At 35.1% G+C, this 15694-nt stretch overlaps 1 long non-coding RNA gene across 1 annotated transcript; it reads right to left on the bottom strand.

Moving 5' to 3' along the window:
- Nucleotides 1-2704: 2704 nt before the first annotated feature.
- On the bottom strand, nt 2705-7144 carry LOC140169599 (uncharacterized). Its single transcript, XR_011861369.1, has 3 exons — nt 6961-7144; nt 6502-6579; nt 2705-3227 (listed from the first exon to the last, which is right to left on the bottom strand). It is a non-coding gene; the product is annotated as an uncharacterized lncRNA (long non-coding RNA).
- Between the last annotated feature and the right edge of the window lie 8550 nt (nt 7145-15694).

A 15694-nucleotide genomic window follows, 5' to 3' on the forward strand; every position in this document is an offset into this window, starting at 1 on the left:
TACATTAAGTAGACTTATTGCATACTAGTTAGTTTATAAGCATATTGTGATGTGCCCTGAGTAATTTCAGTTGATTATTTATCTCTGTTTATACAATTAAGAGATGTTATATTTCATGAGACATTTGAAGAAATTCCTCTCATTCATTAAGTTGATCAAAACAAATTCAATCATTCTAATTTTGGATATTTGGGAACTCCCTTTTCTAGAACGTCCATTGTGTGGGAATCGCTGATTATATAAGGTGGATATATGACATCATGGGAAATACCCACAGGAAGTGTTGTAATGTGACAGAATGATAGATGGTGGGTTTTTAGGAGTATAAAAAGGTGGAAGCTTTAGTTTGCTCCAGCCAGAATATCATGAGAATGTGTTGGTCATCCTGTGCTGCATAGCCAATAATTTTACTACAACAACGGAGGAGATTTTGCTGTCTTGTTTGCTACTTAGTTTAATTTGAACTTACCTTCAATTTTTGACTTGAATTTGTTTTAAACTACAGCATGTAGTTCTTGTTGTTGGCTTTATATTTTGTTGTATGTCCCTGAAGAAGAGCAGTTTATTTGCTCGAAACGTCGGTTTGTTTGTCTGTTTGGTTTTGTTTGCTATTTTCATCACTTCAGTGTACTTTTGTACTGTTTTCCTGACACCTTTGTGGTCTCTGGAATTGGTACTGGTTGTTTGGTTTAGCGTGTCTGTTTATATTGCACTCGTTCTACTGCACTTTTGTATTCCCATTGATCCTTGTTGTTATTGCAGGTTTAGCACTTCTGTGGGCCTTGGAACTGGTACTTTTTGGCTATCGAACTTTGCCTACTTCTTATGCCTATATTTGCTGTTTTTGTCCCCCTGCATACTGTCTAGTCTGCATTTTACATCAAGTTGGTGTACCTTGCTTTTTTCTTTCCTACTCTTCCTCCCTAAAGGATTAAAGTTCTTCTGTCAACTTGTTTTTTAAAACAACAATCTGTCAATAAAGTGGAACACCTGAATACCTGTCCTCAGGGGCGTAGCAAGAGCATCGGAGGCCCATGGACAAGAAACAGAGCGGGCCCTTTTAGCAGGGCCGGATCTACCATTGAATGTGAAGAGTGAATGGTAAAACATTGAGGACAGAGTAAAAGAGCATCTGTATCGAATAAAACGTTAAGTCAAACAGTCTTATACCGTCTCTGTTATTGTGTACCTTTATGAAGAATCATGAGAAGCAGGAAAACCACATCGAGAGGAATTACTGCAACTTTTAAAATTGAGGTGATTGCATTTGAAAGGTCATTGTGTCATCAATTCTGCATCGATGTGGACAAATGAGGTATCAAAATGTGCCGAATCAATGCTTCTGTGCCATACTTTTGGTAGGTCTTCATTTAAGACCCCATTTTTGATTTATGGACCAAAATCAAACTGGATACTTTCTTTTTGGGATGCGTTTACAAAAGGGAGGTTCTTGTTTCAAACGCACGGAAAAAAGAGCATTGTCTTTTTTCAAGCTTTTCTTGTTGTCACATGGTGTATGCGGTAATTGAGACTAACAAGACCCTCTTTGCAAGTATAATCCCGTTTTGAGAACACTGTGTAAAAGAAAAAATGAGGGTGAACGAATAACCAAATGGTGAAACACCATTGTTTTTAATAGAAATAAGAAGACTACTTGCTCAAAATATACCATATCAATCAATCAATCAATCAATCAATCAATCAATCAATCAATCAATCAATCAATCAATCAATCAATCAAAATCTTTATTTCATTCAAAAAAAGAACAAATACACACGTGTGAATGACAAGATACTCACAAGTTCAAGAGAATTGAAACAAACACCTCTTAACATATATTGTGGGCATAGATTGCATAATTTACCTAATAAAACATTTACATAAATACACACACCCTACATACATACAGAAGGCAGAACAATTCATTGGGAGAAGCCTAATGCGGCCCATACACGATCAATTTTATTGATCAATATTGGGGACCTTAGGTGCAGGAGTGGATACAAAATCCACCATTGTACGTGTGTAATGGTAGATTTTGTATCCACTCTTGTATCTAGGGCCTTTGATATTGATCAATGAAATTGAACATGTATGGGCTGCATAATGCAGAACATTAAGATTATATATATATTTAGTATATCGCACAAGAAAGCTGTCATATGATTTAAACCGTGTAAAAAGGTACCAGAAAATATAGTTTTGCCGAAATTCTTCCGGTGTTAATTGATTGAATTCTGGTATTTTGTTCATTTGTATATTTTCTGGTATTATTTTGGAATCTAATTGGATTAAATATCATTTTATCATATTGGTTTATTTTGATATCTGATACGTGGATTATTGTTCCGGATTTATTCATCAGGTTTATTAACGCCACCGGAATCCTCGCCGTTTTATGCTCATCTTTACCCAGCTAATACAAAACATTTTACAGGAAACGTTTAAATGTCGGGTTATATAAAGGGTATACAAACGTTTTTTAAAACGTTTTTATTAAAATAACATTTTAAAATATTTTTGAAAACTTGGTGCAAAACCTACTAAAAAGAATGTTATGTAAGTGTTGACAAAATATTTTGCACAAATCTTTTGCAATAACAATAACGTTTCAAAAACCTTTTCATGACCTTTATATAACCCGACATTTTAATGATATTAAAACGTTTTTGTGTTTTTTGTTTTTGTTTTTTTCACAAGATTTTCTTGTGCACATAGTTTTTACATATTTTACATGAGAAAACCTGTTTTTTTTTTCATGTTCTCTTTTATTCATGTTCTCATTTATTAAGCGCAATATGAATAAAAATCCCTCAATGCGCTTCACACAATAAACAACAATACAATCAGAAATACATATGACAACAAAAATAGTTGATTACACAATAATAATGGTTTTAGTTTAAAGCTAAGATTTAAATAAATAGGTTTAAAACATTATACATTATCATAATTAAAACTGTTCTATAAACAAAGCAGCTGCTATAGTATATATTATTTACAAACAATACATTTCCATTTACTTTAAATATTTTAATTTAGTGCGATTAAATAGAATGTCCAATGGGACGTGATGTACCAAACAATTGGATGAAAACCCTGAAAATTATTACTGTACATAAAACTATTAAAATAATCCTAATTTCATCCAGTAAGCTGAATATCTTGGGCCATCGTTCTTAGGTGAAATAGAGACAGTCGTTTCCGGTGACTTCCTTTTATGGTCCTGTACGGGTTAATACAAGACAAAGATATTAAGTGGTTTATCATACAGAAGGCGAGACTATAAGATCAATTATATAGAACAAAAGCATTTCATATGTTTCGTAGATTTAATACGAGGGTCATTCATAAGGTTTTATTTTCATCCTTATATCCCAGCTTCTGCAAAGAGTAGCCCTTTCATATTTTTCATGATTATTACCTAGTATATTTTTCTCATAAAAGTAGAAATTAAATTACGATTCAGTGCCGCGGAAATGGTTAAAATGTGTATGTATAGTTACAGAGAACGATCAAATTAAGGATACTGCCTCTTTCGAGGTTTTGAACAAAAAAATGGGATAAATAATCATCGGAAAAATAAAAGTTATACCTCATCTTAAAGGTAAAGGATTATATATTATTATTTTTATAGCCTTAATCAGATTTTCACTGGAAGCCTATGACTTGGGTCCCCGCTTTCACCACTCGCTATTTAAATTTTGGACCGTTGATATCATACCATACTTCACACCGATTTCTCTACCAAATTGCTGGCATATGTCAAACATTCCACAATTACATTCTTGCTATCAAACTTTGGTACAGGAACCTCCGAAATATAATTTATAAGTTCTAGAAAACGTAAATTTTCAGTGATCCACATTTGGTCATAAGCTTATTCATTAAAGTTCTTCTATTTTCTTTCTTGACCCGTATTTTATTTTTTAAACTAGCTGCAATATATCACTGAATTCTACTTAAGCCATAAGTACAAAGATTTTATGTCCAAACTACAGCAGTGATGAAAAATAATAACATTTCTTGCCACCATTCTGCCAAATCACACACTTTTTTCAAAAGCTTCCGTTTCAATCATGTTTGTGATTCAGGTACTTGTTTTGCCATTATGTGTCAAATCAGTTCTAAGTTTAATCTCAATTATTGTACTCACCATTTATATCCCAAGCAAAATGTATACATCCTTTATATTATATCCAACTTCAGGTTCAAGAACAGGTTAAATAGACCAAATCTCAAATGTCTCCAGTCATATAAAAAGCACATAGTTTTCAAAATGGTGCCCAGAATTGACCTCAAGTATTTGACCCACATATGACCTTATAACCTGACACAAAAGCCTCATTTACAAGTCACACTATTGACAACTAGCCATGCATACAACAGTACAGTAATGAATTCTTTTGAAGGTTGGTGAAGAGCCTAATCTTTCAAGTCAAATCACTTCCCACAAATCAATGCAGTCAATACATGTGTGCTGATGTGTGACAAACTAACATGTATTATAATACACTGCTATTTAGAGGTGTCAAAAGCAGGTGAATTGTAGGATGGTGTTCAATAATGCTGACACAGGGCTGGTGTTATGTCATTGTCTGAATATATTGATTTTTATGGAATTTCTCTGCCTTGTGATAATACATATTGTGAATGAGAGGGATTTTTATGCTCAGCTGTCTTAGAAATGTTTATGGATGGGTCTGGCAATCCCAATTGCCCTCACCTAGCAACTGTAAACAACATATATGTAGCGTAAAAATGAATATACTACAATCATTTTTAAAAGTACTTTTTAGGCACACATTTTGCAAATTGAACATCTGAAGTGTTGAATACATTTATGTGCTTCATAAATATGCAAAAATGTAAAACATGGACAAGTTGGATGGCATTCAAGAGTATGTATCCTTAAAGTGACCATACTTCCATACGTTTTTTTTTTTATTACTGTTCAATGGTCATCATGCTATTTGGTTAAAATAGAGTGCTGTTTCAGTTATAATCTGTTTGCATTATCATAGCTAATCCTGTCTGAGAGTTACACACATTATTTTTCACCGCTTCCGGTGTATCAATCTTACTTTGCTTCAGAGGTCACTTACAAAAATCTGGAAAAAGTTATCAATATACATTTGCCTTTATTTGTACGTGACATTCTAATGTATATTCGCGTCTGAAATTCTGACCACTAGACAGAAAATGCCGTACTGCGCAGGTCGGCAACCAATCACGGCGCGCCTTTGCCCTGCCCTGACATCAGACGCGATTTTTACAAGCCGACGACGAACGTCGGCTTGTACTGTCTTCTTGGCGTTCTTCTTTCTTTCTTCTGTCGACCACATTCGTACGTATAACTCAGTCACGAGTTGACGTATTTTAACTAAACGTTGTCAGAAGGACCGTTGGCATTGCCCGCACATGTCATATGACTTTCAACTACGTGTGACCTTTGACCTAGATAAAGAGGTCAACAATGTGATTTTTCTTCAAAATGTATCTTCTCCTACAAACAACATGCGATGATGACACGGTTTGGTCACATGACTCGTCTATGGTCGGTGTATATAGGGTGTTCATTGATAAGGGGTCAAAGGTCATTAAGGGGTCATTTCCGGTTACAGTCTGAAAAACTTGCAAATAATATTCAAAAATCACTGTCTTTACAAATTACATAGCAGAGTGTCGCCATTAGCACACATGCATTGCTACTAGACGGGGTCCTTAGGATACCTACAGTTTTGGGGTCAAAGGTCATTAAGGGGTTACTTCCGGTCAAAAACCAAAATTATCACAAAAAAAAAAAAAATTTTATCTCAAAAGATAAACATACCAGAATAATATAACCATCATACATGAATCAGTGTTCCCTGATGCATGCATAGTATTTTTATTTTGGGGGTCAAAGGTCATTAGGGGTCACTTCCTGTTTTTAGCTGAATAACTTCAAGAATTTTTATCTCAAGAACTAAACATGTCAGAATTTATTAATTAAAATTGGAACAATGCATTTTGTCGGTGTACATAAGGTGTTTTTTCATTGAGGTCAAAGGTCATTAAGGGGGTCAAAAGGTCAATCAAAAATTTTAAAAACATCAAAATCCATGTATAAGTTCCGATTAAGCTGAAATTCACCAGGAATCTTTCTTATGACATCCTAAGCACAATGCAAGAGCAGTTGACCCCATCCGTGACCCAGGGGTCAAGTTATAGGGGTCAAAGGTCAAATTTAGTCGGCTTGTTGTCATGTCTTGCATGACTTTCTATATAGCTCTTGTGTCTTTTTTTTATCTAGTTCTGTCTTTTATTTTATAACTTGTTGAATGACCCTCGTATTATACTTGAAAGTTAAAATATTAGCGCTAGGATTTACTGATAATCTAGGAAATAGTAATTATTTCGTAATCCACCTCATCAGTCGGAACATGCATTACATACATTGTTGCTTTATTACACGGTCTTGGAGTAAACTAAACTAAACTAAACTAAAAGAAATGTACCTTAGTGAGTAGTGAGACTGTAGGTCCACTGGGCAGCATCAGCCTATTATGCCCTTCTGTATTGAATATTGTTCCTGACTGAAATACAACATAAAAATAATATTAATGTATTTCTGTAATTAATGTTGTTATGACGTGTTTGTCTTAATATTCTTCCAGCCACCCATGTAAACATCCACGTTTCCTTCCTTTCATTAATTCATCCTTCCTTCATTCCAAATGAAATGTTTTCCTTTCTTCAGTGATTCCATATTTTTTCAGGAATAATTCAAACCACACAGCGGCCCTTAATGTGAAACTTTCAACAATTAATCTATAGGCCGAGTGGTTCAATAGGATATTATATATTTCATCCCCACTATCAATATCAATTCATACGTCAACACCATATCAATGCAGGATTCATGAAAAGTCGAAATTATCAATAGAATAGCTAATCACAATTAAAACACATCTTACCACGAGATCGATTCCTGACTCGATACACCCGGTTTGATTCGACCTCTGAACTAGATGATCCACCAGTATTGTCCTGAACAGCAGCTGGTCTACGCGATCTGTTCCTTACACGATATCTATTCCTGACACGGTATGCCACTTTTTCTTCTGAACTAGACGATCCACTTCCATTATTAACACCAGATGGTCTTTTCCTTACTCCAGATGGCCTGTACCATCGCTCCTCCTCTGAGCTAGATGATCCACTTGTATCCTTAACACCAGATGGCTCGCATCCTGCAAATTAAATTCACAGACCGATTAATAAAACATATTTAATCAAGCTTATATTTAAAATCGGGCCCTATGTTATATCCTTAAATGTCATGTCAGCAAGAAAATTTTTTTATTACTGATCTATAAAATATAAATTGTAGGGAAAATATATCTACATACATTTTGACAGATCACGTAACCATTGTCATGTAATCACATGCTACCAAATTACCATTTGCCATAATAAGCAGATATGTTCAATAAGTTTCCACAGGGGTCAAAAATCAATTTGGTTTTGATTTGGTTTAAATATATTCCAAAATATTCCTCAGGTCACAATGACTCAGAAAATATATAGTTTGACCTACTTACATGACCTACGACTATTAATGAACCTGGAGTTTTTGGCAAATGGTCAAAAATTGGAATTTGTGCTCTATAGGGGTCAGACAAAGAAAAGTTATCAATTTTTTCTGAAAATGGTTTCAAAATGTTTGTCTTTCAATTTGCAATTCAAAAGTAGCAAGTTTTGCTTCCAGATTAAACTGTTTTGAACAACCTATGCACGAAGCGCGGAAAAATTGCCAATTTCAAGCTAAAATGATCAAATATGAAAATTTGCCGGCTAAAATATAAGCCTAAATTTGGTCAGAAACACTCATTTGCATATCATGGGGGTGACCATGTTTTCTTGAAATATTTGTTGATTAACTAAATTATTGTTCAGCTAACAAAGATCATCTGTGATATCAAGCTTGCATTGATGCGTTCATATCAAAAGAAGCTCACCTGTTTCACAATTGACTCCATCCCATCCATAAGCACATATACAAATGTATGATTCCCAAATGTCAGTGCATGTTGCTCCGTTAAGGCATGGTGAACTATCACATGCGTTGGTCACTGTAAAGTCAAACAGAGTCTTCTTGTTATAGCTACATGTGGCTTTATTGATGATCTTTGAACATATTTTTGGTTGGTGGCAATATATGCTTTTCAGAACTGTGGATGAAAGTTTGTTCTGTGTCTCGATATTGAAATTGATTTTCCAGCACATAATATGTGTTCTGGTTGCCCAAGATTAACCTATATGCAGTTACAATATTAATTTCCAATGAATTCACATAAGCACTTACTGATCTCACAATTGACTCCGGCGAACCCAAAAGGACAAATACATATATAGCGCCCTATATCATCAATGCAGGTACCTCCATTCTGACACGGTCCACTTGAACATTCATTAATATCTAATAAAAAGCACAAATTCATATGTAAAGAGGAGTTACTTCGATTTCAAACAATAAGAAAAAAAAAGAAAAAAAAAGTCCATCCCAATCAATAGGACAGTTGTCACACGATTATATTAGATGTTTCTCCATTCAATCATGGTGATAGAGTAAGGAGTGATGGGGGTGTGATCAATGAGCAAAATATGTAATAATACGAGCTTGTCACTTGCTTGCACAAGCTTGCATTGATGCATTTTATTAAAGAAACATGTAGTTGACTCCATCCCATCCAGCATCTCGTGTACGAATGTATGATGTTCGAAAGTTAATTCATCTTGCTCCGTCAATACACTATAATGCGTGGATGACTGAAAAACTCAAACAAAGCGAGACCCAAAGGACACATACATAGCTTCCATCAGTGCAGACACCTCCATTTTGACATGGTTCGTTTAAACATTCGTTTATCTAATGCAAAGGACACATTCATAAATAAAAACCAATAATAGATTCAACAAATTAGAAAAGAGAATACACCAGCGTGAACAAAAAACCCTTTCACAATACTAGTACTTTTATGATTATTCTGTTCAGATATCCCCGCTTTCTCGCACTGAAACAATACCACCCTAATATGTTTTGATAGAGAAGGTTACTGGCTCAGTCAAGAGCAAATATAATTAGTGTTGACTGACTACAAAATGCTATACGTTGGTATCCTATAGGTGTGACCACAGTCCCTCACATATGTTTATTATAAACTTCATTAGTACTGTCACACCATATGCTAATATGTTTTGTTCATAGAATTATATCAATCATTGCACTCAAATTTTACCTCAAGTTTTGGAATATGAGTTTTTTGTACCTAACACATTCAAAGGTCATTCAATTATTATACAGACATATTGGGCTAAAGAACTGGTGCGATGGGAATGATGTTACTCGATTGTGTAGCGTAAGTTCACTAACCCTCATTGAACCACCTAGCTTCAAATATGACCTCAAGTTCTGGGGTATGAGGCTTTAGTTGGTGACGTCACCATGATGTATCAGCATGGGTCGCCAAAAAGCCCATCTCAGACACTGGGACTGGTCACTGGTGCGATGTCACACGATATAATTATAAGCTAATTGGGTAATAATATTATCAGGACAGGTGCGATTTGTGACAAATAATATAGACCTACATGTTTCTCCATTCATGAATGGTGAATTAGTACACCGAGTAATATCAAGTAGTCAAAACGTACTTTATAACCTACCATTTACGGTTACAGTAAATGACTCAGAAACAGTATTGCCATTGCTATCCACAGCTGTGTATGTCACTGTCGTAGTACCAATAGGGAAAGGATACCCAGGTTCATAATTTGATGTCACTGTAACTGATCCAGAATTGTCAGTGGCTGTTGGTTTAGTCCAGGAAACATTGGCTGTTTTTGATCCGGCGTCTACATCTATCACTATGTCATCAGGGATACCGGATAACATTGGAGGACCGTTATCTAAGAAAACAAGAATAGAAAACATCTTGAAAACGTTTTTGGGACCTTACTGTTGTCTTACTGTTGTACGTACTTGTTCTTTGACCTGTAAAGTGTGCTGAGGCTTGTGGATCAACGTCTAGGCGTTGTGCCTGTGCGTAGCGCACTATAAATCAGTGAGCTTTTTTTTTCTTTGACAGTTATTTTTTTTTCGTTCTTTGATAATTGATATATCGAAAGTTCAGTACCAGATAGCCGTAACTCACTATGACTAGCTCTCAAAAATGACCATAAAGATGGTCCCTTGCTTTGACCTTCAAAAATCAATATTTCCTCCACAATGTATTTTGTTTTCTATTGCATTTTGTCATGATTAATGGACTGTATCTTCTATAATGCCCTGGCGACCTATGCTAATTTTGTGGGAGCCGGTGATTATGAGTTCAGGCGTTATGGCGCTCAACCCTCGATATGTTAGAAAGCTGCAGAAAATATTCAAATTATTTTAATGATTCCCATATGAAGATACAAGGAGAAATTCATATATAAAGATTCGTTGCTATAAGAAAAAAAGAATAAAAGAAGATGTCAGCGTGAATTTTTTTCACAATACATTTTAGACGTTACCATGATATATTTATCATCATGGAATACTAGACGACCCATTGAAATGAGTCGCCAAAAAGCCCATCTCCAGATCCTGGGATTGGTCATAGGTGCGATGTCACACGATATAATTATAAGCTAATTGAGTAACAATATAATCAGGACAGGTGCGATGTGAGACAAATAATATAGGCCTACATGTTTCTCCATTCTTGACTGGTGAATTAGTACACTGAGTGATATCAAATACTTTTTAACCTACCATTTACGGTTACAGTAAATGACTCAATATCCCTATTGCCATTGATATCCACAGCTGTGTATGTCACTGTCGTAGTACCAATAGGAAAGGCATATCCAGGTTCATAATTTGATGTCACTGTAACTGATCCAGAATTGTCAATGGCTGTAGGTTCAATCCATGAAACAATTACCGTGTCTGATCCATCGTCTACATATCGCACTATGTCATCAGGGATACCGGATAACATTGGAGGACCGTTATCTGAGAAAATAAGAATTGAAAACATCTTGGAAACGTTTTTGGGACATACTTCATTCGTTCTGGGATAATTGTTATATCGAGAGTTCAGAACCAGAAAGCCGTAACTCACTATGATCAGCTCTCACAAAATGAACATAACGATGGCTCCTTGCTTTAGTCTTCAAAAATCAAATTTTCCTCCACAATGTATTTTGTTTTATATTGCATTTTGTCATGATTAATGGACTCAATCTTCTATAGTGCCTTGGCGACTTTATGCTCATTTTGTGGGAGCAAGTGATTGTGAGTTCAGGCTTTCTGGCGCTCAACCTTCGATATGTTGGAAAGCTACATAATTTTTTTTACTGATTCCCACATGAAGATTGCGAAGAAATACAACCATAACAGCATAGTTCTCAAAAGATTTTGAAACCTGTGAAAATCAGTTGAAATATTGTCAATTAGCATTGACATGGAAAGGTGTGTATAGATTTCAAAAAATGTGGATGTATTTCAAAATCAATTGAAATGTTTTCAATGAACAAAAGTCTACACATACACGCATTAACATATAAAGGTTTGTGTGGATTGCAAATGGAATAGCCTATTCTTTACACTATGATCAACAACATGCTCATACATCAAGGCACAGTTCTTCAACCCCAATACATTTGCACATTCATTGAATGACCTTTGAAAATTTGGGTACAAAAACTCATACTATAAACTTGAGGTCACATTTTGCACTATGATTGTTTAATTGAGGCTATTGAACTATGCCATTGGGATGAGGCCATTGTGGTCCATAGTGAGAGGGTAATGGAAGCTACTCACCTTCACATCTATACCCAAATTCTAAATCTGTGCACTGTTCACCAGCTCCGCAAGGACTAGGATCGCATTCATTACCATCTTCGAACAGAAATAAAAATAATACATCATTATGAGTTTCATGATTATTGAAAACTATAATCTTCCATCTATCTTACAAACGTATTTCATGCAAATACATAAAGAATAAAGGAAGGTTTTATTTCAAACTCTAATGGTGACCCGCAGGTCAAATTGCTAGAATTGTACATTAAACACACCTAAACAGACACAATGCAATTTGCAGGCAGCAGCTTAATCAGCGCCAATATTGCAACATTGAAACAAACAACTATACAAACATCCAATCCAACTCAACATCATCCCCAGTAGGCAATGAAGATAAAGTGCCTTGCCTAAGGACACAACACGTTGGCACGAGCGGGGCTCGAACTCGCAACCTGTGGATTATGAGTCTGGCGCCTTATCCACTCGGCAACACGTGCTCCCACTAAAAGCAGAATATTTGTCTTTTGAATTTTAATTAGTCTGTTCCCAGCATAAACACAACACTCGTAAACTTTTCCACTTTTGACTCCTCACATAGTAAAACGAAGTATTTGTGTTAATGTACAAAGCACATAATACGTTCTTCCTTATGACCGCACCGTTCAGGCATAAACAATAACATAACTAGCAAACAATTATAGATCAGAAGTATTATACTATTTTTTCTAGAATAATATGACCTTCGACTTTGTTGCCACAATACTGTCATCCTTATAAAAAGAAGTGATTAAGTGGAGTAGGATGGCGGAGGCCATAATATCCAATTTTACATTGATCTTATAGGAAATGAGTCAAGAAGGCCAATTATTGTATTCATATTTCCATTGGTCTTGAGGTTCTTGAATTAAGGCCAAATACTATATGTTTTTAAGTTACTAAAAGTTTTGGACGTTTTATCCCTTCCGAGAAATATCATGCATACGGGGCAGAAATGATTCCCCTTATATCAAGCCCTTTTTTGCCTTAACATTTGAGTGAAAAACCCGCTAGATCAAGCTCCCTTACCATCCCTAACGTACAGCGTTAACAACATTTACCGTTATACCCGAACCTCAATTTTACAATTATTTGGACACCAGCCTCTTTACTCATATTTAAAGAAAGTCTCCAACAATCGTAACATTACGCCTTATATGTTAGAAAGATAATTATTAAGCACAAATCACATGGTTGTATTTAAAACAAACCCATATTGACCATAAAACGAATAAAAACGGCCGGCTATCAACACGCGATATTCAACATTTTCTAGTGAAATGACGTAATGGTTATTGCGCCCAATTGTCGTCAGCCTTCATTGTATTAATGAGACGTACTAGACAATTTCAGTGCCCTGGAATTTGGAATATCGCGTGTTGAGATGTTGCGTATTCCTTTTCATGACCAATATGAGTTTGTTTTAAACAAAATCACGTGATTTGTGCTTGATAATTATTTTTCTGATAAAAAAGGCAAAATGTTGTGATTGCCGGAGACTTCCTTTCAGACAAATAATGTCTTAATCTAATAATCATTCTATGATGCAAATTTGAAACTCAGTACTTACCGATCTCATACGTAATATTAAATCCTTGATTTACAATATTTTTGTCGGTGTAAAAATTTAGCCATAACTTGTCTGTATCATAGGTAACAGTTCTCTCATTTTCCGGTATAGCACTAGTAGTCTCAATATCATATTCTACTTCGAAATTACCGAGATCCAACGTATGGCCCAAGCCTATTGTAATGGCGTCTTTACTGAGCTCAAGTCGAACCACGTTGTAAGTAATTCTTATCTGTTTGGCGTCAGCAGTACCGATGAAATAGTTACAATCCAGTCCATCAATATAGGATTCAGGGTAATTTGGCGAAATCAAGTCCCCTTTTTTCTGTCCGAATTGGTATGGAGATGGTTTACCGTTAGGATTGCATTCTGGTAATCTGGATAATCCTGGATGATTAAACATTTTAAAAATAGATATGTATTTTTTAATATCTCATGCACATTATGACACCACATTGAATCCAATGTGACTTCAGTAAGGCAATAGAAACAAATTAGCTCGATCTTTCGATCGATCATCGATGCTTGTTCGATCCTTATTACTTAATGAAATCAATTAATTGAATATTGTGATCACATATGAATCTTTGCCTGTATTGATATTGCCGAAATAAATTTAGCATTGATTTTGATTAATTAGTTGTTTATTCATTAATAACAGGCATCGAAGCAGCATCGACGGTCGATCCAAAGATCGAACAAATTTGTTTCCGGTGCCTAAGGAAAGTTACAAACCATTGATTAGGCGAGGGTCCAGTTTTGAAAGTAGCAAACTAGCCTATACAAGGCAAAAAAATTCCAACAAACCCAATTAAGAGACAACATGGTTTATTCAGTTAAGCTTTATTTAAAGCAGGCAGTTTTTCTTTCATTTCTTTCTTCTCTGTACTTTTTATAACTTTCATTGTATTTTTCAGTGTTGATTTAAATTAAAGGCGCGCATAAATGAGCAGTCCACCACTCTCAAACCAGAAGTCTAGTCCGTGGATTTTTGAATAAGCAGGTATATCACTTTTAAGACTGGAACTTTGTCTAATCAAAATGCATGTAACTTTGCTTCTATAGTTCACATTGGATTCAGTGTCATAATGTGCAGGAATAGATTTAAAATTAAGAATTTTGTTCCAAGTATACAGTATATTTAAAAATGCCATCAATTTTGCAACCACAGTTTAATACCAAATTAAAAAACAAACATAACTATTTTGTGCTCGTTGATTGATCATACGGATGCAGTTGTGCATCCTGTTGGCATAAATTAAAAAAAAATTATTCTAATCAATCTTTTAAGTAAACTTACTACCCAGGTCGCTTTCACAGAATTGGCCATGGAAACCAACAGCACATTCACAGAAGGCAGCACCACTCAGCTTCGTTATACAACGTGCTGCTCCATTTTGGCATACGTTGCATTCTGATCCTACTCCAGTACTCTGTCCTGAACCAAAACTGGTTGATATAGCAATCACCAGCAATGTGAGACTAAACGAGATTGAGTCCATCCTGAGCAGCTGCTGTTCCCTGTGAGATGTTTTGAAAGTAAGATGGTGGCTGGTTAGAATGCTTGTGCTTGACTCTATACATGTGCGTTACAACCAAATACATCAATTGTTGACTTTTTGCCGGTTCGGCTTTTTGTATCAAACCTAACCGCTGGTAAATGGAATATTCCAGAAACAGTATGTGTCTTTGTTTTCTTTGAAAATACATTGTTTCCTGGATGCTGCATTACCGTAATAGTTGTGCTATAATTATTGTCGAGGGAAAAGTCAATGCAAATTTTGCAACTTTTGAAAAGCTCTCTATTTTCTTTTGAATTGCTATAAAGTCCTATCGTACCAAATAAGGTATCAAAATACGCAGAACAAAATTCTGTATCTATCAACTACTTTATTTTGTAATTCAGTTTTAGTGTCTTCAAAAGACGCCTTTGTTTTAAGTGTTCAGATACGTTTTGGGCGCAGTATACAATGCTATTTCTCTTTCTTGATATGCAATCAGATAAGAATCGGAACGTCTAGTCGGAAACATTATTTTTCAAACATGATTTCCTAACTTTGAAATCAACAATATGGACAATAAAGGAAACATTAAGCCTCAATTAAACTTTTCATCGCTTCCTATTAATTGTTATCGTTTGGTTTGAAATACCAATAAGGCGAATATGGTTAATAATTTGACTTGTTTGAAAACTAGTATTTTCAAAAATTACAAAATAAAAATTACAGAAAAAATCATGACTTGG

The sequence above is a fragment of the Amphiura filiformis genome, chromosome 14, assembly GCF_039555335.1.
Source record: "Amphiura filiformis chromosome 14, Afil_fr2py, whole genome shotgun sequence".
Lineage (NCBI taxonomy): Eukaryota > Metazoa > Echinodermata > Ophiuroidea > Amphilepidida > Amphiuridae > Amphiura > Amphiura filiformis.